The sequence below is a fragment of the Toxorhynchites rutilus genome, chromosome 1 (genome assembly GCF_029784135.1).
Source record: "Toxorhynchites rutilus septentrionalis strain SRP chromosome 1, ASM2978413v1, whole genome shotgun sequence".
Taxonomy (NCBI): domain Eukaryota; kingdom Metazoa; phylum Arthropoda; class Insecta; order Diptera; family Culicidae; genus Toxorhynchites; species Toxorhynchites rutilus.
In genome coordinates, this window is record NC_073744.1 from 108,712,699 (window position 1) to 108,734,580 (window position 21,882).

The 21,882-nt window shown below is 40.4% G+C and overlaps 1 protein-coding gene across 3 annotated transcripts in view; it reads left to right on the forward strand.

The window, feature by feature from the left end:
• Positions 1 to 21,882, forward strand: part of LOC129763521 (glutathione hydrolase 1 proenzyme-like) — a 307,297-nt gene that overhangs the window by 93,269 nt on the left and 192,146 nt on the right. The gene's annotated exons all lie outside the window — the stretch shown is intronic.

Genomic DNA, 21,882 nt, shown 5'->3' on the forward strand with positions numbered 1-21,882 from the left:
ACAAATTTTTATTTACTGCTGAAAAATACTGTTTGAATCGTTTCGCTTTCAACTGTTTTTTTTTGTGAGGTAGATTTGCATATCTTACTGAAATGTTAGGCTGTCAAAAAAGTCCTGCGGTATTTTTTTGAATTTTCATTTGTTCATAAAATTAGTTACAATCATCAGTTTTAAGTCAAATATGCGCCGTTTGGTTCGATGACTTGTTCCCAACGAGATGCCAACTTCATAATACCCCTGTTATAGAAGCTCGCTTCCTTATTGGCAAAAAACTCGGATAGCCAATTTTCACAGGCCTCTTTTGTGGCTAACTTCTGACTACCTAGCTCGTTCGCCATGGACAAAAACAGGTGGTAGTCACTTGGTGCAAGGTCCGGACTATACGGCGGATACAAAAGAACCTCCCATCCGAGCTCCCGGAGCTTCTGGCGCGTCACCAAAGAAGTGTGTGGCCTGGCGTTGTCCTGATGGAAGACAATGCGGCCTCTGTTTATCAACGATGGCCTCTTCTTCATGAGTGCTACCTTCAAGCGGTCCAGTTGTTGGCAGTACATGTCCGAATTGAGCGTTTGGCCATAGGGAAACAGCTCATAATAGATTATTCCTTGACAATCCCACCATACACAGCAGAACCTTCCTGGCCGTTAATGAGGGCTTGGCCACCGTCTGAGTCGCTTCAGCGGGCTTCGACCACGACCGTTTGCGCTTCACGTTGTCGTAAGTGACTCACTTTTCATCGCCAGTCACCATCCGCTTCAGAAACGGGTCGATTTTGTTGCGATTCAGCAGCGATTCACATGACGGTCAAAGATGTTTTTTTGCGTCAACGTGTGTGGCACCCATACATCGAGCTTCTTTGTGAATTCAAGCTTCTTCAAATGGTTAATAACGGTTTGATGACTTATCCCCAGCTCTTGGCCGATGCTACGGCTGCTACTATGCCGGTCTTTCTCGGCTAATTCAGCGATTTTGTCGCAATTTTCGACGACAGGCCTTCCGGAGCGTGGCGCATCTTCGACGACCTCTACACCAGAACGAAAACGTTGAAACCATCGTTGTGCGGTGGAAATGGAAACTGTATCGGGTCCATAAACTGCACAAATTTTATTGGCAGCTTGAGATGCATTTTTGCCTTTGTCATAGTAGTACTGTAAAATATGTCGGATTTTCTCTTTATTTTGCTCCATATTTGCGACACTATAACTCACGAACGACTTAACCAAACAAAACACTGTCAAGGACTATATTATAGCGCGCCTTTCCAATACCTTTCCAACAAGCTATAGTATGACTCGATACAATGAATACAACTAGAACTACGCGCTTACAACGACACCTCGCGGAAATACCGCAGGACTTTTTTGACAGCCTAATATTTATCCTCAACTTAAAAATATGAAATTAAAACTTAATTTGATAAATAATCGAACAACCCAATTTAAGAACCATCGTATCCTTAAATAATGCATTTTATTATGAAAACAAAAATACCGACATCTTATTTTTGTTATTTCATGGGGCTATCGTTTGTTTCCATTCGTTAATTTGAGGACTATTTACCTTGCGGCAGAATTTGTCTATCACTCGTTCGCTCGCCTTCCTATAACACACCGATCACCATACACAGTTCGTTCTGAACTGTATGCACAGTTCAGCCAGTGGCAGTTCGTTCTGAACTGTATACACCAGGCCCCGGCCAAGAGGATATGATCCGCGAGTCAAGATGTGTCGCAAATTTAGCTGTCATTGCCAAACTATCAAACTTCTCGGTGAGCTCAAGGCAGGTCTACGTAACAAGGTGCGCCCATCCGCTAATCATATTTAACTCGAAACAATCGTCAAATTGGCGAAAATTTAAAGAAGGCAGTTTTGCAATTCTAAAATTTGAATGGAGATTCTTAAGTTATTCGATTGCTTCAAACACGACGCTCTCTTAACCATTTAGCTATATATTTCACAACACACAACATTTACATAAACTCGCCATTATAATATAAAATCATCATCAGACACAATTCCAGTTCAATATTACGTAATACTGTATTGCATAGAATACATATTCGAAATAGAAAAGCAAATTTTCATTCATTATTTTTTAATTTAGAAGTGTGTTAATGTCATCCTGTAAATTAATGGCTGTAGAGTGGATTTCGCATTTTGACCCACCTGGTAGTATGTTAAGCGCTAGGTAGTGCGGACTGAATCAAAACGGCTGTCAAAAAAGATCCAATTGAAATGTCAAAAGAGATCCAACGATTAGGAATGTTATTTTTCTTATGATAATCAACACTATAAAAAAAGGTATTGTTATCAAAGGCAAAAATAATTAAACTTATAAAATGAACGAACTTCATTTTTCCGTAAATTTTTTAATTGACCATTGCATCTCTGAAAGAGAATCTCATATTGCAAGGTATCAGAACCTGACCGATCATCAACAAACTACGAATAACGCTTAGTTCACTCCAAGATTTTAACGTGGGAGCGAAATTCGACATTGGCGAATTTTGATACGTACATACATAGCAAAAGTGAAATGTTTTGAGGACTATTTTTTCTAACGTCGGTGAAAACAGTTTTACTAGTGAAGCTGGCTGAATGAAATCCGCGTAATTATGATCCGCTAGTACTGGTTATGAATATAACGGTAAAGCAATCTGCGCTTCGAGGTTTCTTTTCCGGTTGAAATGTAACGATGTATCTCTTTCAAAAATGTACAGTCGCAAGCGCACTGAAGAGAGAACAGATGCATGCGATGCAATCCCTCGACGCCAGATCCTAAAGTGCAATCCTCAGCTCTCCTGCAAAAAGAATCGAACATGCTCCGCCAACGGATTGGACAGCACACTAGTTCGATTAAAGACAGCAGAGTGTACGCAACAGCAGTAAATTTGAAGCAGAATTTAAGAAGAAATTTAAGTGCTTGTATAATTTATAACTCTGTATAATTTCATATATATTTCTATAGTATTAAGTAAAATACAATGTACATAGTTATAGTTTAAGCATGTGTTGTGTTTTGTCTCCGATGAAACGAGTCCCTCAATCTGCCACAGTGATGTGAAGTTCCATGCGAATGGAAAATCCTCGCTGCATCACTGCAATGAAGGCAGTCTGCATCGCGCCCACAGGGGGAATTTGGTTTCTCACGCTGGGCAATCCGCATAAAGGCTGCTTTGGTATCGCGCAGCGGGATTAAGTAGCAGTTTTTACAGTCCACTGTATTAAGACGCTATAAAAATAATCCTGAAAATGTGTATGAAAGGTTTGCTACACTTTTGATTTTCAATAATTCAAACATCGTACTTACTCCACAGATACGCGAATCCTTATTCGGAACTAGTTTGTTGTCTCCTTAAAAATCGACCCAGCGCGTCTGTAAATACGTTTCCGAGTGAATACAATAAAAGCTAACGCGAATATTTTCACTCGTATTCGGGCAGCCTTACACTGAGCAACGCATTTTTAATGTCCAATTTCCGTGATATAATATTTCTCCGAACGAAATAAAAACAAACGAAGTCAAAGTCACGTAAATGTTTACTCCTGCGATTTGAAAACATTCGATGAAAAGTGGAACGAAGAGTTACCAGATGATTTTTAAAAAAAGTCTGTAAAAATATGTGAAAGTCTATTAAAAATGTGGAAATGTCTGTAAAAGTGTGCGGATCTGTAGAAATGTCTTTTAACGTTAATTTTTCCAGATTCATTGATGCTTTGTACATCGCGATGCTCGTGAGATTGTCTTTTGTATTATATATTATTGTATATTTTGTATATGTACATCTTTCATATATACAGCTATTCCATGCCAAACCGATATAGTGGTTCTCAGATTTCGATGAAAAGTGGTAGTTTTCTTCTTTATCGCAAAGCATTAGACCCTTTTTTTATTTTTTCGTTAGGGTGACCATTTCCATTTTAGAGTGGTCCGAAAAATCATTTTCCCCAGTTTTTCCCAAAACTGACTTTTTTTCAGAAATCCTTTACTTTTGAATCACTGAACCGATTTAGATTATCGGTATATCTAATTGAGGCCAATGAGCTAGCTTTTCATTAAAATATAATATATTGAAATTGCAAAAAAAAGGATTTTGTTTTCGTAATTATCGATTGTAGTTTTTTTTTATTATTTTCATGGCGTTGGACTAGAGCTATATATTTTTTATACTTCTCTAGAAAGCTGCGGATGTTATACATAACATATCTCGATTTCAGAGAAGCTTTTTTTACGTTTTTGAGATATGATTTTTAAGGTAAACTGGTGGTCCGAAAAATAATTTTTCCCCTTGAGCACCACTTTATTTGCATGAAATGACTGTATACTGTATATACAGTAGTTTACATTTAATGCGACATTTAGCAAATTGAACAGACCTCTAATGCGGCACGTTGTGGGCAGAATACCATAAATACAATAAAATGAAGACAGCTCAAAAGGGACCTTTCCTTCATTGGATTTTGGGATAAGCAACAGATTTAGTCTTCCATTTTTATTTAAATAGATAGATAAAAGATATAGGAATGCGTTGTTTTGTCTGAAAATCCATTTCCACTTTCGAACAACGATCAACTTCGCTAGCGCATATATTGAATGGACTAAAAACGCGTATCATGTTGTAATTTTCGGTCATATGGGAATTCATTTGTCAGAATTTTTTGACATTCCTTCTGAGTTTTCTGGAAACTTTCCGATTTTGCTCTCCACTATAATGGTCTACAGGAAGAGACGAACACAACAAAATAAAGAAGGCTAAAATCGGATCATCCCTCCTTCGAGGCCCGCTTACGAACATATTTGGCCTTACATTTTCATTTATATAGATAGATATAGGCTAACAGTGCGAGGTTGAAGGGATGCTCAAGGACTGGGATGAAACGGTTTCCGTTTTCGCTCGGATGTAGTCAATCTCAATATTACTCAAAGTTGTTCAATTAACCCTTTCATTACGGCAGTGTGCTCCGCCACAGTGCTACACGGAATACTGCGCCGAAAAGTATGCACATCGCGCTGGTGTGATCGAAGAGCAGTATGAATTTCATGACGTCTAAAGACGACGCTTGTACACACAGCTCGTCACGCGGATGTCGTTTATAGACGACGCTCGTAACGAAAGGGTTAAAGCTTTGAGAATCAACTCATTGTCGTTTGCTAAAAGATACCACTCTAGTAGAGTCATTTTTAAGGGAATTAGCGACGCACATGCTGCACCGTATGTTTGCTAAAAAATTATTCGCTTGGCGGCGGCAGCGCTAATTCGGTTTACTTGGTTTGTCGTCGGCTGTTCTCGATATTCTCTGAAAATTACAATTACACGTTTTACCAATCTTATCGATAGTTCTCAGAGGTTCTCGACTCTGTTCCCTCACTGTCATGAAATTTTGAAGTATAGTATAGATACATTTAAAGCAATTTTAACGTAGGACTACGTCTTTCATTTCTATACCGGGGTGTAAAATCAAAGTTTCGAAAACGAAAGCGTTACGCCGGAGACCGAGATTTTGAGCGTTAATAGCTCCTAAACAGTTGAACGAAATGGTATGATTAACACTTCATTCGAAAGATAAAATGTCTACGCGTTATATACCTGTTACTTTTTGATCCAAAAACTTGTTTCAATAGTCTTAAAATTGCTTTCAAAACAGGCTATTGAAATCACCAATCGGTATATAAGCGAGCGCCGCTCGGAAATCCACTCAGTTCTAATTGAACAGCGATTGGAGCATGTTGTCGCTGTTGTGGTGAAGTTCTTCGTTTATCATGAAAGCGCGGATGAACGGTGTCACCAAGAGCCTGTTTGTGCACCTTAGGCCGAAAGGGAATCCATCAGGAGGAGAGTGATGCCACAAACGGTTCCGCTTGAAACATGCGAGCAGCCAACACACACACACATACACGCGCGGAACTATTTTCGTTTGGGTGCCATTCAGCATCGAGAAATTTCCGGAAAGATTCAATCGTTGTTGAAAAATAATCTGCCAGTTCCCCTGAAAACTGAAAAATATATTCATGCGAAAGAGTTCATTTTAATGTTTTCTATCCATGTAACACTGTGACCAAATATTTTTCAATTAAGTGCTATTAACAGGTGGTTATCGAGTTAGCATTAACCACTGGTGGGCTTCGAGTATCGAGGAAAATCGGGAAAGAACTAATCGTTGCTGAAAAATACTCTGTCAGTTCCCCTGGGAATTGAAAAATACATTGATGGGAAAGAGTTTATTTGAATGTTTTCTATCCATATCACAATGCAACAAAATACATTTGGTTTTGTGATTTTTCAATCGATCGCAATTAACAGGAAAGCTTCTGAAAATTATTCTTTTTCGGCGAGGAATCAAGGGATCGAGCGATTCATTACCTAGCCTGACCTAACCTGAAAGACATGCAGTTTGTTTGGAACTGTGAGGTAGGGCAGAAAAGTCAGGAGGCAGGAGGAGGATAAGAGAAGGTGACCAAGAGAGTATCAGCATCGATAAACGGTTCCCCGGGAAGACATCGAAGCAGCCGCCACACACACACACATACACGCACGGATTTTTTTTCGTTTGGATGCCATTCAGCATCGAGAAAATTCCGGAAAGATTCAATCGTTGCTGAAAAATAATCTGCCAGTTTCCCTGGGAATTGAAAAATACATTCACGTGAAAAAGTTTATTTTAATGTTTCCTATCCATGTAAAACTGCAACCAAATACAGTTGGTTTTGTGATTTTACAATCAAGTGCAATTAACAGGTGGTTATCAAGTTAGCATTAACCACTGGTGGTGGACTTCGAGAAGAATCCGGAATGATGTCATCGTTACTGCTAAATAATCTGCCAGTTCCCTTGGAATTGAAAATTATGTTCAAGCGGAAGAGTTTATTTTAATGTTTTCTATCCACATAGTACTGCTGCGATCGAATACATTTGGTTTTGTGATTTTTCAATCAAGTGCAACTAATTAGCAGGAAAGCATCTGAAGATTATTCTCCCCCATCAGTAGAATATTTTCGTATCGAATACAGTTCGAAAATGTTTCGCATCGCGAAAATCATATAATTTTCAATTATTGCTCAGTCGCCGAAAGTTTCAAACTCAAAGAGTTCATTCGCCTCTAGTTTGCCTTCCAAATTTCCATCGTAAACCACACCTTCTTTCGATTCAGTCACGGACAAAAAGCATACTTAAGCGATATTGTGGTGGTGAAACGCATTCATTTTTCGTGAGGACATCGACAAGACAACATCGTTACTGAACGAGTTGAACGAGCTGGACGAGCTGGACGGCGAGGGATCAAGGGATTCATTATCATTAAGAGAAGAGATTATCACACACACACACATACACATACACGCGCGCAACTCTTTACATTTGCTGATTATCGAGAAGAATCCGGAAAGATATCGCTGCTGCAAAATAATCTGCCAGTTCCTCTTGGCAGATATAAAAACATGCAAGCGAAAGAGCTCTCGTTTTCGAAGTGCCTCAAATATTCATTTAGTCATTCATTCAGAATGGATTCAGATTCAACTTCAAACAAATGATCACTGAATCAACGATAGTCCTACGTCACCATTGCGGTTATACAATAGATATAACCCACTCCCTGTTTTTTTCGAGGCCAGTAATATTAACAGAAGCGTTTCTTTTGAGAATAGCGCAAAATGATGAGAAGTGTTTTATATTCCTAGTAGTTTCAAGCCACCAATGTATGGCTCTGTATGCATGCTATGGCGAACGCTTGTTTGGCGCTTGGTTTACGTTGTACGAACGATGCCTAGAGGTGCGATTACTTTAAGGCAATACTAAATAACATGTAGCATGATATTTGATACTTGCAAGTGTTGTCATTGTTGTTGTTTCCATGCGGTGCCAAAGATATATTGATGTAGTTATGGGATGTGGAATAATGGTGCTGGTGCAACATGTATATAATCGACTCTAGCCGAGTCTATGTTGCGAAAAAAGCAAAAAAAAAGAAGAGCGTTCGAGGTAAATTTTCATTGCATTGACATGAAATAAATTGCGACTTACGATCAGCTAGTGTATTGTTTTGCGAGGGCAAGAATGAATCATCAATCAATTATCGTCAACAAATTCTACAATGAAAAAATCATTTCAGAGATTATTCTACTAAGCAGTTGTTTCTAAAATTTCACAGCATTATAGAATAATATCCGAAGGTATAAATAAGCGACTTATATAGAATAACAGCGTAGTTCTACGTCAACAATGCGGTCGTATCTTGGACACAACCTCCTATAATTTTTTTAGTATGATATATAGATTCCATGCCAAACCGACATAGTGGTTCTCAGATTTTCGTGTAAATTGGTAGTTTTGTTCCTTTTCGTTAAATATTAGATCTCATTCCATTTTAGGGTGGTTCGAAAAATCTAGTTTTTTCCTTTTTTCCAAAAATATTTTTTTTTAGATTCATATCTTTTGAAATACTAAACCGATTCAGATGATCGACATATCAAATTGGTCAGCTAGCCAGTTTTTTTTAAATACTATACTTGCAAAAAAAATAATTTTGTTTTCTTGATTATTGATCGTAATTGTTCTTTATACTTTTCATTCAAGGGCGCTATATTTTCTATATTTTTTCTCGAAAGCTGATAATACAGGTTCAAAGTCATTTTTCTCCTTTTTTCCAAAAATGACGTTTTTTAAAAATTCATAACTTTTATCTACTGAATCGATTCATATAATCGACATAGTTAATTTAAGTCAATAATATCACACGTACAAATTTTTTTTTTATCCAAAATTTATTTTTCGTTTTATTATTTCTCGAACAACTCTGAATTCTTGGCTTTAATTTGATATATCGATCATCTGAATCGCTCTAGCAGTTCAAATGTTATGAATTTTTGAAAATAGGAAAAAGGGGAAGAAATTAATATTCCGAACTTTAACCGATAGTTCGGAATATTAATTTCTAATTTCTAATAAAAAAAAAATTATAACTCAAAAAAGAAAAAAGGTTATATCTAATTTTGAGTAAAAAATATAAATGTGTAAAAAAATCCTCAGTTTTCAAGAAAAAATATAGAAAAATATAGCGCTGTTGGTCCCGAAACCATCTAAACTATAAAAACGGATACAATCAAGAATTACGAAAACAAAATTCAAATTTCCTGGAAGTTTGATATTTTTCCAAAAAGACTAGCTGATTTACTTCAATTTGATGTATCGATCATCTGAATCGGCTTAGTGGTTCAAAAGTTATGAGTTTTTGATAAAAGTCATTTTGGGAAAAAGTGAAAAAATCGAATCACCCAAAAAATAATAATACAGGTTCAATGTTTTACCATAACGAAAACAAGCTACCAATTTTCCAAAAATCTGAAAACCAATATATCAGTTTGGCATGGAATGGCTGAAGTAATACTGCAATAGTTCACAAATTTCAAAGTTCGCGTTTTTTTTGTTGTTTTTCATGTCTTTTAGTGCGGCCATAATAATAATTATAATTACTGCATTTGGATTGATGCTAGAAAATATCATTAACTTCCTTGAATAGTGGCTGTGATATAATTCACTTTATATATGTATATATATTAATAAATGTTTTCAAACGAACACATTTGTCAAACAAACAGCAAAACTAAATACTTTTATACTGTGCCTTCATTTTTTTTGAGTTCAATGTTCAAAAACCCTTTAATAAAAATGGCATTGGAACAACATAGTGAAACTGACATACAATTATGACAGATGATTGCTTTTTGATTGTCGCGTGCTCCAACTGGTGAACCGCCAATTAAAAGGCACTCCAACTAAAAAAACAGGAAGTGGGTTATATCTATGGTGTTAGGATTACAACTAACAGCAAAGACCCCTCGACCGTTCGCCTCACGCATGCATTGCCAACATCTACACACAAGACATACAAAACAATAGTGAATTCCACACAAAGGAAAAAAGGTTCAATTACAACAATAGGATACACAGAGTAAACACATAAGTTATTATAATACCCTAAAATTTGCATGCAAAGTTTCCTAAACGCAGAATAAGTGAAATTGTATTTGTTGCTGTTTATTGTTATTTGTGAAGATTAAAAGTAAGTAATTGTCCATTGTTCTGTAAGCATATAAATTACAATAAATATGTTTACAGCTTCGAGCTAACTTTGAGCAAAAATCAAGTTTGCTTCGGGGAATCCGAATCTTCAGCAACAAAATCTCGAAGTTTTATGGTCGAGAAATAATGCATCGGAGGTCCAACGTTCGTCAAACGAGATCCCAAGCGAGGGCGTTGCGAGAGCGACAAGCAAACCTCCACATCGGCAGCGACCAAGCGCTATTGCGTGATCCAGCTAAAGATAACACCCGCGTTAAGTTATCTTCCGACAATGAACGCGCAGAAGCGTTCGATTGTGCTGGATGTCAGCGACCGAACAATAGTGAACCAATGGTGCGATGTCGAGATTGTCAGTGCTATTGGCACTATTCATGTGCGAATGTGAATTCAACAACAGTTCATATGGAACCATTCGTCTGCGCAACATGCATTCAACCAATCCGTTTTGCCCCAATTCGTCCTCCTTCTAGTGCCTTGAGTACCCACAGTGTACGACAAACACGAATATCCCGTGAACTAGAGAGGTTGGAGGAAGAGAGACAATTGGAGGAACAAATTCATCGGGAACGAGTCGAGCAGGAGAAATTGCTCCAAGAAAGGGCTAGACGAGAAACACTTGATCGGCAACGGCAATTCATTGCCCGTAAATATGAGATCTTGAGTCAAGGGGATGAAGATAACGACGATCTGAGGAGTGGTAGTAGTAGTTTTCGCAATAGTAAAATCCGGAACTGGCTGGATGAACAAGCAGTTTCTGCGGTCCTCAAACAATCAACTCCGCGCACTCCAAAAGAAGCCACTGGTGGACAAAATATTCGTATGCTCAACTTAGCGGACCAGCTAGCCGCAGTAATGGATGTCGAGACCACTGGTAGCATAACTATGGAAGACTCGCTTGGCCAAAGAGATGAAGGTGCACACGCTGTGGAACGTAAATTACTCCAGGATCCTGTCTACCCTCCGTTATCACCGGTAAACGTTCGAACCTACTACGAGTTCTTAGAGGAACCTACAACGGGGGCCATTCCTAAGGTGATCAAGAATGAGACGTTGTACGAAAAGTGGCGGTCTGAAACTCACAATATTCGGAGACTTCAGGATTTAAAGGCAGAGCACAAGAAGGAAAATGATATACGACGGAATCGTGAATTGGATTTAATTGAACAGATGAAGCAGATGGAGCTTCAGAAGCGAGAAGAACTGGAGGATCAACGAGCGAAAGAGGCTGATCTGAAAGCGAAACTAGAGCAGCGGGAACGTGAACAGGCGCTCATTGAGGAGAGGAAACAGAACGAGATGGCCGCAGTGCAGAACGAACTGAAGCGGCTGAGGACAATCGAGCAGCGGTTCCTGCAGCAGAACTATTTTCATCGACAGCAGCAGATGGTTGACGGCCACTTAAGTGGGACTGAATTTGTTCCAGATGGATTGTGTCCAAGGTTTCATCAGCGAGCAGCATCAGTGATAAATGTGCAGTCATCGGTAGCGAACAACCGACCAGCAGGAACAGTAGGTAACACCCCCGTACCCCTTCGTACCAACATGCCACCGGTGAGTGTTCAGAATTTGATTCCAAACAATTTACCTCACACTCAAATAAACACTAGCCCCTCGTATTTGTGTCATTCTTTTATTGAAAATGGTTTCCCATCGCCGATCAGTACCCCTATGGGTGATCGCAGCTGTTACAATATAACAGAAACTCCTCCAATATTGCCGTCCCCCCATGTTGCGTCTGGTCAACCGAACCATTGGTCTGTCCCGAGTTCATTTGTGATAAATCCACCTATGTCGAGTAGTGAAATTTTGTCAGCAGAAGTTGCCCCATCGTCCCAGCAGTTGGCAGCCAGGCAAGTCGTGTCGAAGGACCTGCCTGTTTTCTCCGGAGACCCAGTGGACTGGCCACTCTTCTACAGTAGCTATCAACACTCGACTCAGGTATGCGGCTATTCAAATTCGGAGAATCTACTTCGTTTGCAACGAAGTCTCAAAGGTCGTGCCAGAGAGGCGGTTAGCAGCTTTCTACTTCATCCCACAACGATACCTCAAGTGATATCAACGCTGCAAACTCTGTTTGGGAGACCCGAACATATCATCCACAACATGATTTCGAAAGTGCGAGCAATCCCTGCACCGAGGGCGGACCGACTCGAATCGCTTGTGAGCTTCGGTCTTGCGGTGCAAAATCTGTGTGGACATCTAAAGGCGATCCGGCTGGAGAAACACCTGTCGAACCCCATGCTGTTGCAAGAATTGGTCGATAAGCTGCCGGCTAATGTTAAACTTAGTTGGGCGCTACACCAGGAGCAGGTGCCGATGATCGACCTCAGTGTGTTCGGCGAATACATGGGGAAGATTGTATCAGCCACTAGCAGTGTAACCGGTTTCAGCACATTCTCGCAGAAACCATCGAAGGATTCCCGATCCAACGAGAAAGCTTACGTGAACTCTCATACGACTTCAAATGAACGAGTAGGCGAACGTGACGAGAACGCATTCAATCATTTTTCAGACAAACAAACAACAGGAAACAATATGTGCCCGGCATGTGGAGTTGGAATTCATCAGGTGGCGCGATGTCTGTCCTTCAAAAGACTTTCTCTCGACGATAGGTGGAAACTGGTAAAAGAATACAAACTCTGTCGTCGCTGTCTAACGCCACACGTTCGGTGGCCTTGCAAAGGAGAAGCCTGTGGGATCAACGGTTGTCAGAAAAAACATCACTGTCTTCTGCATTCGGACTGCCCGTTAGCAGCAACATCATCAACCCAAAAGTCAACGAACGCGACTGTTACGGTTCATCGTCAAGTCAGCTCATCTACATTGTTCCGAGTTCTTCCGGTGACGTTATATGGGAAAAATGGCCAGGTTAACACATTGGCATTTCTCGATGACGGCTCATCAATCACTCTGGTTGAACAGTCGTTGGTTAATGAACTTGGAGTGAACGGCCCATCGGAATCTTTGTGCATTCAGTGGACGGGGGGTGTGAAGAAACAAATTGCAGATACAAACCGAATACAACTCCAGATTTCCGCAGTAGGTAGTAACAAGCGCTTCAAACTTGGTGAGGCGTATACTGTGGAAGATCTTGGACTCCCAGAACAGTCCTTGGACTTCAGCGACATGTCTTCACGATTCAAACACCTCGAATGCTTGCCGGTACAGAGTTTTGACGCAGCAGCACCGGGAGTTCTAATTGGCTTAAACAACACACACTTGTTGTCTACACTCAAGCTTCGCGAAGGTCGACCAAATGAACCGATAGCGACGAAAACGCGTATTGGCTGGTCAGTTTACGGAAGTCAGCGTGGAACTGAAGGCAATATGCAGCATCGACAGTTACACATTTGTGCGAAGACCGTCGACGAAAATCTGCATGATTACGTGAAGAATTTTTTCTCCGTTGAAAGCCTTGGAGTAGCACTTGTCCCTCAGGTGGAAGGAGTCGACGAACAACGAGCTCGTAGAATCCTAGAAGAGACCACGGTGCGTACGACTAGTGGAAGACTTCAAACAGGGCTGATATGGAAGTATGATGGAGTAGAATTACCTGATAGTCGACCTTTGGCGGAGAAGAAGTTGAGGTGCTTAGAGAAGCGGCTGTCCAGGGATCCTGTACTGTACAGCAAAGTTCGTCAGCAAATGTCAGACTACTTGGAGAAAGGCTATTCACACAAAGCAACCGTCGAGGAATTGAGTCGCTTCGATCCACGTCGCACATGGTATCTCCCTATTGGTATAGTTCTCAATCCCAGAAAACCGGACAAGGTGAGAGTAATCTGGGACGCTGCAGCCAAAGTCGAAGGTATTTCATTGAATTCGATGCTGCTAAAGGGCCCAGATCTTCTAACTTCGCTTCTGTCTGTATTGTTCGGGTATCGTGAACGTGAGGTGGCAATTTCTGGAGATCTTAAAGAAATGTTCCATCAACTTCTTATCCGGGAGGAAGATCGTTGCGCGTTACTGTTCCTATGGAGAAACTATCCAGAGATGCCAATCGAAGTCATGGTGATGAATGTTGCGATCTTCGGCGCGTCGTGTTCCCCAACACAAGCTATATTTGCAATGAACCTGAACGCTGAGGAAAACGAAGTCGACCACCCAAGGGCAGCCATCGCAATCAAGCACCATCACTATATGGACGACTATTTGGATAGTGTCGATACGGACGTGGAGGCTGTTAAGTTGGCATTGGAAGTAGCGGAAGTTCACTCAAAGGCTGGCTTCGAAATCAGGAATTGGTTGTCGAACAAGAAGACGGTGCTTGAAAAAATCGGCGAAGTGAATCCTAAGTCCGTAAAATGCTTCACTACCGACAAGGAAATGGACAAAGAGAGACTCCTTGGGATGATCTGGCTGCCGGAAGAAGACGTATTTTCGTTTGCGCTCAGTTTCCGGGAAGACCTGCTGAAAATAGTATCAGGAGAAACAATTCCGACTAAACGGGAAATGCTAAAAGTTACAATGAGCATCTTTGATCCTCTAGGTATCGTGGCAGCCTTCGTTATACACGGGAAGGTTCTTGTTCAAGATGTCTGGAGGTCCAAAATCGATTGGGATGAAAAAATTCCCTGGGAAATCTTCTGCCGTTGGAAACAGTGGCTTGCTGTGCTCCGCAAGATGAATACAGTCAAAGTCGATCGCTGTTATTTCCCAGGGTACAACCCTGACTGCTATAACTCCCTGAATCTGCACGTCTTCATAGACGCTGGCGAGGAAGCCTACGCTGCAGCAGCCTATTTTCGCGTTGTGGACAATGGTCGTGTTCGTTGTATTCTGGTGTCTTCGAAGACGAAAGTCGCTCCACTCCAACCCCTCTCCATACCTAGATTGGAGTTGCAAGCCGCAGTACTTGGGGCTCGTTTGCGGAAGACGATTGAGGAGAAGCATTCGATCAAAATTCAACGCACCTTTTTCTGGAGCGACTCCTCTACAGTCATCGCATGGATTAAATCGGACGCTCGTCGCTATAGACAATTCGTGGCCTTTCGAGTTAATGAAATCCTCAGCCTGTCATCCGTTCAAGAGTGGCGGTGGGTGCCCACAAAACTCAACGTAGCTGACGAAGCCACTAAGTGGGGAAAAGGACCATCTTTTGATCCAGACAGCCGATGGTATCGTGGACTTAAATTTCTGTATGACAGCGAACACGAATGGCCAAGGGATTGCAGAGAAGAAAATAGCACTACAGCGGAGGAACTTCGTACAGCTTTTGTTCATAAACATCACGTTATCGAGCAAGTGGTAAAGTTAGAGCGATTTTCTCGGTTGGAACGACTGCTACGGAGCATGGCTTACGTCGTGCGATTCATCGACAACGGAATCCGGTTGATCAGAGAAAAACCGTTGCAGTTGGACGCGTTAACTACGGAGGAGCTGCAGAACGCCGAACGGTGTCTATGGCGAATTGCTCAGAGCGATGAATTCCCGGATGAAGTGGCAGTGTTCAAACATAATCTTCAGTCGGACCCAACACATCGTCGTAAACTGGATCGAAATAGTCCCCTGAAAAAACTCACTCCAGCAATCGACGAGTTCAACGTACTTCGTGTTGACGGTCGTATTCAGGAAGCAGATTTCGTTGACTACGACACCAGAAACCCAATCATCCTGCCTAGAGGACATCCGGTAACCGACCTCCTACTGGACTGGTATCATCGAAAATTCCAGCATGCAAATGATGAAACAGTAGTAAATGAAGTCAGGCAGCGTTTCTATATACCGAAGCTGAGAGTACAGGTGCGATTGGTGAGGAAACGATGTATGTGGTGCCGAGTGTATAAGGCAGCCCCGGCTGCACCCAGAATGGGACCACTTCCAAAAGCCAGACTGATGCCTTTCCATCGTCCGTTCACTATGGTTGGAATTGATCTTTTTGGACCTTACATCATCCGACCACCGACAGGAAGAAGTTCCCTGAAACGGTGGGTCGTTTTATTCACCTGCTTGACAACCAGGGCGGTGCACTTAGAGATTGCAGCCAACTTATCGACGGATTCCTGCAAGAAAGCGATTCGTCGATTCATCGGCCGCAGAGGTGCTCCACTTGAAATCTACTCAGACAACGGGACAAATTTTGTCGGTGCGAGTAGAGAGCTAGTGAAGGAAATTAAAATTATCAATAAGGATATCAGCAGCACGTTCACCGACACCCAGACTCAGTGGCGGTTTAATCCGCCGTCCGCACCACACATGGGGGGATGCTGGGAAAGGATGATGCGTTCAGTAAAAGCCGCTTTTGGAGCTCTCCCAACCGTTCGCACACTCGACGAGGAGTCATTCGCAACTGTACTCGTTGAGGCGGAGTTCATGGTCAACTCAAGACCTCTCACTTTCGTCCCGCTGGAAACCGCTGAACACGAGTCGCTCACACCAAACCACTTCCTCCTCCTCAGCTCATCAGGGGTACGACAGCCGATCAAGACTCCTGTGGACGAAAAAGCCGCAATCCAAAACAGCTGGAACATGATTCAGAACACGCTTGATCAAATTTGGCGGCGATGGGTCAACGAATACCTCCCAACCATTACTCGAAGGACTAAGTGGTTCGAAAATATCAGACCTATACGAGAGGGTGAGCTAGTTGTATTAGTCGACAATAATGTTAGGAATCGTTGGCTAAGGGGTCGGGTGGTACGAACATATCGAGGTAAAGATGGTACAGTACGAAGGGCTGATGTACAGACATCCGGCGGCATTATATCACGACCGGTCATCAAACTAGCTGTTCTCGATGTGAAGGCAGAATGTGACGCCGAAGCAGGAGTTCTGGCGACACAAGGGGGGGAATGTTAGGATTACAACTAACAGCAAAGACCCCTCGACCGTTCGCCTCACGCATGCATTGCCAACATCTACACACAAGACATACAAAACAATAGTGAATTCCACACAAAGGAAAAAAGGTTCAATTACAACAATAGGATACACAGAGTAAACACATAAGTTATTATAATACCCTAAAATTTGCATGCAAAGTTTCCTAAACGCAGAATAAGTGAAATTGTATTTGTTGCTGTTTATTGTTATTTGTGAAGATTAAAAGTAAGTAATTGTCCATTGTTCTGTAAGCATATAAATTACAATAAATATGTTTACAGCTTCGAGCTAACTTTGAGCAAAAATCAAGTTTGCTTCGGGGAATCCGAATCTTCAGCAACATATGGTATAACCGCAAGGGTGACGTAGGACTATCGTTGATTTAGAGATCATTTGTATGAAGTTGAATCTGAATTCATTCTGAATGAATGAATATTTGGAGAACTTCGAAAACGAGAGCTTTACGTTGGAGGCACAAGGTTTTATGCATCCAATATTGGATACGGAAATATCCTACTGATGGGGAAGAATAATCTTCAGAAGCTATCCTGTTGATTGCGATTGATTGAAAAACCACAAAACCAAATGTATTTGGTCACAGTGTTACATGGATAGAAAACATTCAATTAAACTCTTTCACATGAATATATTTTGAAAATTCCCAAAGGAACTGGCAGATTATTTTCAGTAACGATTAGATATTTCCACATTTTCCTCGATACTGGAAGCCCACCAGTGGTTAATGCCAACTCGATAACCACCTGTTAATAGCACTTGATTGAAACATATTTGGTCACATTGTTAAATGGATAGAAAACATTCAATTAAACTCTTTCACATGAATATATTTTGAAAATTCCCAGAGGAACTGGCAGATTATTTTCAGTAACGATTAGTTATTTCCACATTTTCCTGGATACTGGAAGCCCACCAGTGGTTAATGCCAACTCGATAACCACCTGTTAATAGCACTTGATTAAAACATATTTGGTCACAGTGTTACATGGATAGAAAACATTCAATTAAATTCATTCACATGAATATATTTTGAAAATTCCCAAAGGAACTGGCAGATTATTTTCAGTAACGATTAGATATTTCCACATTTTCCTCGATACTGGAAGCCCACCAGTGGTTAATGCCAACTCGATAACCACCTGTTAATAGCACTTGATTGAAACATATTTGGTCACAGTGTTACATGGATAGAAAACATTCAATTAAACTCTTTCACATGAATATATTTTGAAAATTCCCAGAGGAACTGGCAGATTATTTTCAGTAACGATTAGTTATTTCCACATTTTCCTCGATACTGGAAGCCCACCAGTGGTTAAAACCAACTCGATAACCACCTGTTAACAGCACTTGATTAAAACATATTTGGTCACAGTGTTACATGGATAGAAAACATTCAATTAAACTCTTTCACATGAATATATTTTGAAAATTCCCAAAGGAACTGGCAGATTATTTTCCAGCGATGATTAGATCTTTCCGGAACTTTCTCGATGCTGAATGGCATCCTAACGGAAAGATTTCTGCGCGTGTATGTGTCGATCCTTCGCCGTCCACCTCCTCCAGCACGTTAGGCAACGATGTTGTCTTGTCGATGTCCTCACGAAAAATTAATGTGTCTCACCACCAGAATATCGCTTAAGTATGCTTTTTGTGTGTGATTGAATCGAGAGAAGGTGTGGTTTACAATGGCAATTTGGAAGGCAAACTAGAGGGGAATGAACTCTCTGAGCTCGGAACTTTCGGCGACTGAGCAATAATCGATTGCGGGCGCATACAATATTGGATACGGAAATATCCTACTGATTTTTTTTTTTTTTTTTTTCCAAAATATATATTTTTATAAAGGCTCATATGGCGTTAGCCTCACGGGGCCGGGAGTTCAATACTTTGACAATTTTTCTTATTATCTATGTTAGTAATATGTAACCGATTACTCGCGGTTGGCTCGAGGTTAGTATTACAAGTGTTTTCGTAATTGGGATGTTGCTGTCTCCAATGCTCTGTACGTGTGCCCGACACGGGATACTTCCTATTGGGATGCAGCTGACCATTAATCAGCAACGCCCCCCTAGTCTGTACCTCATATCTAGCGTGGTGCGTCTTTCTCGACTCGAGGAATCCAGTATAGAATGGTCACTAGCCGGCGCAATCATCAGTTCGTGTAGAGTTGTCATGAGCGGTACAACCTTTGGCTTTTGTTGAATGATCAGTGGACTGCACAACCTTTGGCCCGTGTGTCTGTAAAGAGTGTGTGTATGTATTGCCGCGACTAAGTAAAAGTTTATCGATCGGATAGGAGGGATATGAAACGGGGACACAACGAAGGAAACATCATTAAACGTTGACATCGGCGTTTCTGAGGAACAGGTATAGATGAAGCAGAAGATCAGGTTCACGGCTACCTAAGATATCCCGGATCTACGATTGTCTGCCTTGTGCTCTCAGTGCTCTAGAGAGCTGAGAGCGAGCAGCATGGAACCGGATACACGACCAGACAACATGCTCGATGTCGTGGTAGCCATCGCCACAATCACAAAGATTGTTTGCTGCGAGCCCAATGCGATAGAGATGCGCGATTAGGTTGTAGTGATTGGACATAAGCCGAGATATCATCCTACTGATGGGGAAGAATAATCTTCTGAAGCTATCTTGTTAATTGCGATTGATTGAAAAACCACAAAACCAAATGTATTTGGTCACAGTGTTACATGGATAGAAAACATTCAATTAAACTCTTTCACATGAATATATTTTGAAAATTCCCAAAGGAACTGGCAGATTATTTTCAGTAACGATTAGATATTTCCACATTTTCCTCGATACTGGAAGCCCACCAGTGGTTAATGCCAACTCGATAACCACCTGTTAATAGCACTTGATTGAAACATATTTGGTCACAGTGTAACATGGATAGAAAACATTCAATTAAACTCTTTCACATGAATATATTTTGAAAATTCCCAAAGGAACTGGCAGATTATTTTCAGTAACGATTAGATATTTCCACATTTTCCTCGATACTGGAAGCCCACCAGTGGTTAATGCCAACTCGATAACCACTTGTTAATAGCACTTGATTGAAACATATTTGGTCACAGTGTTACATGGATAGAAAACATTCAATTAAACTCTTTCACATGAATATATTTTGAAAATTCCCAAAGGAACTGGCAGATTATTTTCAGTAACGATTAGATATTTCCACATTTTCCTCGATACTGGAAGCCCACCAGTGGTTAATGCCAACTCGATAACCACCTGTTAATAGCACTTGATTGAAACATATTTGGTCACAGTGTTACATGGATAGAAAACATTCAATTAAATTCATTCACATGAATATATTTTGAAAATTCCCAAAGGAACTGGCAGATTATTTTCAGTAACGATTAGATATTTCCACATTTTCCTCGATACTGGAAGCCCACCAGTGGTTAATGCCAACTCGATAACCACCTGTTAATAGCACTTGATTGAAACATATTTGGTCACAGTGTAACATGGATAGAAAACATTCAATTAAACTCTTTCACATGAATATATTTTGAAAATTCCCAGAGGAACTGGCAGATTATTTTCAGTAACGATTAGATATTTCCACATTTTCTTCGATACTGGAAGCCCACCAGTGGTTAATGCCAACTCGATAACCACCTGTTAATAGCCGCGCGTGTATGTGTGTGTAGCGATGTCTTCCCAGGGAACCGTTTGTGGCATCACTCTCCTCCTGATAGATTCCCTTCTGGCCTAGGGTGCACAAACAGGCTCTTGGTGACACCGTTCATCCGCGCTTTCATGATAAATAAAGAGCTTCACCGCAACAGCGACAACATGCTCCAATCGCTGTTCAATTAGAACTGAGTGGATTTCCGAGCGCCGCTCGCTTATATACCGATTGGTGATTTCAATAGCCTGTTTTGAAAGCAATTTTAAGACTATTGAAACAAGTTTTTGGATCAAAAAGTAACAAGTATATAACGCGTAGACATTTTATCTTTCGAATGAAGTATTTATCATACCATTTCGTTCAGTTGTTTAGGAGCTATTAACGCTCAAAATCTCGGTCTCCGGCGTAACGCTTTCGTTTTCGAAACTTTGATTTTACACCCCGGTATAGAAATGAAAGACGTAGTCCTACGTCAAAACGCCAATAAGCAAATGGTACTGTAAAACTGTGAAAAATATATAAAAAATATACAATAAGACTCTTTTTGTCGTTTATGAGTTTGTTTTTTTTTTAAGTTACTGCTTGGCATGTTTGCGGATAACGGAAAGATATGATATGTTGGTTTGAAAGTTAAGAATTGGAAAAAAATATAGAACTCATGTGAATGGAGACAACTTTTGTGTATAGCACATGCCACTAGGGCCTTTTGCTGATTAAGTAAGTAAGATTTCTTACAAAACGTCATAACTTTACAACCATTGAGTTGATTTCAAAAATCGTCATATCAAATGAAATCTTATTCTTTTATGAATCAACTTTAATCTGTCATTCAAACAAACTCGAAAATTAAATACTACAGAAAAATTTAATTATAATGCTTAGAGAATTTGCGACTTAATTTTCCACAATTCGCTCTTTCACACCAAATTTTTATCTTGTCGCAATTTTAAACCTCTCAAATTGAATTGTTAAAATGATAGGTCAAAGAACGAAAAGCAGGAGAAATTAACAAATAATGGAGGGTAAATAATAAAGCAATATTAATCATGGATTTTTAATAACCATCTCAGAAAAATATTGAAAAAACAATCCTTTTTTAATTTCTCTTCCAAATTTTGATAAAATTGCACTGAATAGTTAAATAAGAGCAATATTAATATTTGAATAAACTTATGTAATTATAAACATGTTTATATAAACCTTCCCATCTTCTCATTCTTCATTAAAGACCTTGAGTCAAGACAGCTAGAAATCCATACACTCTCAAATCAAGTGTGCCTGAAAAAATTATATTCT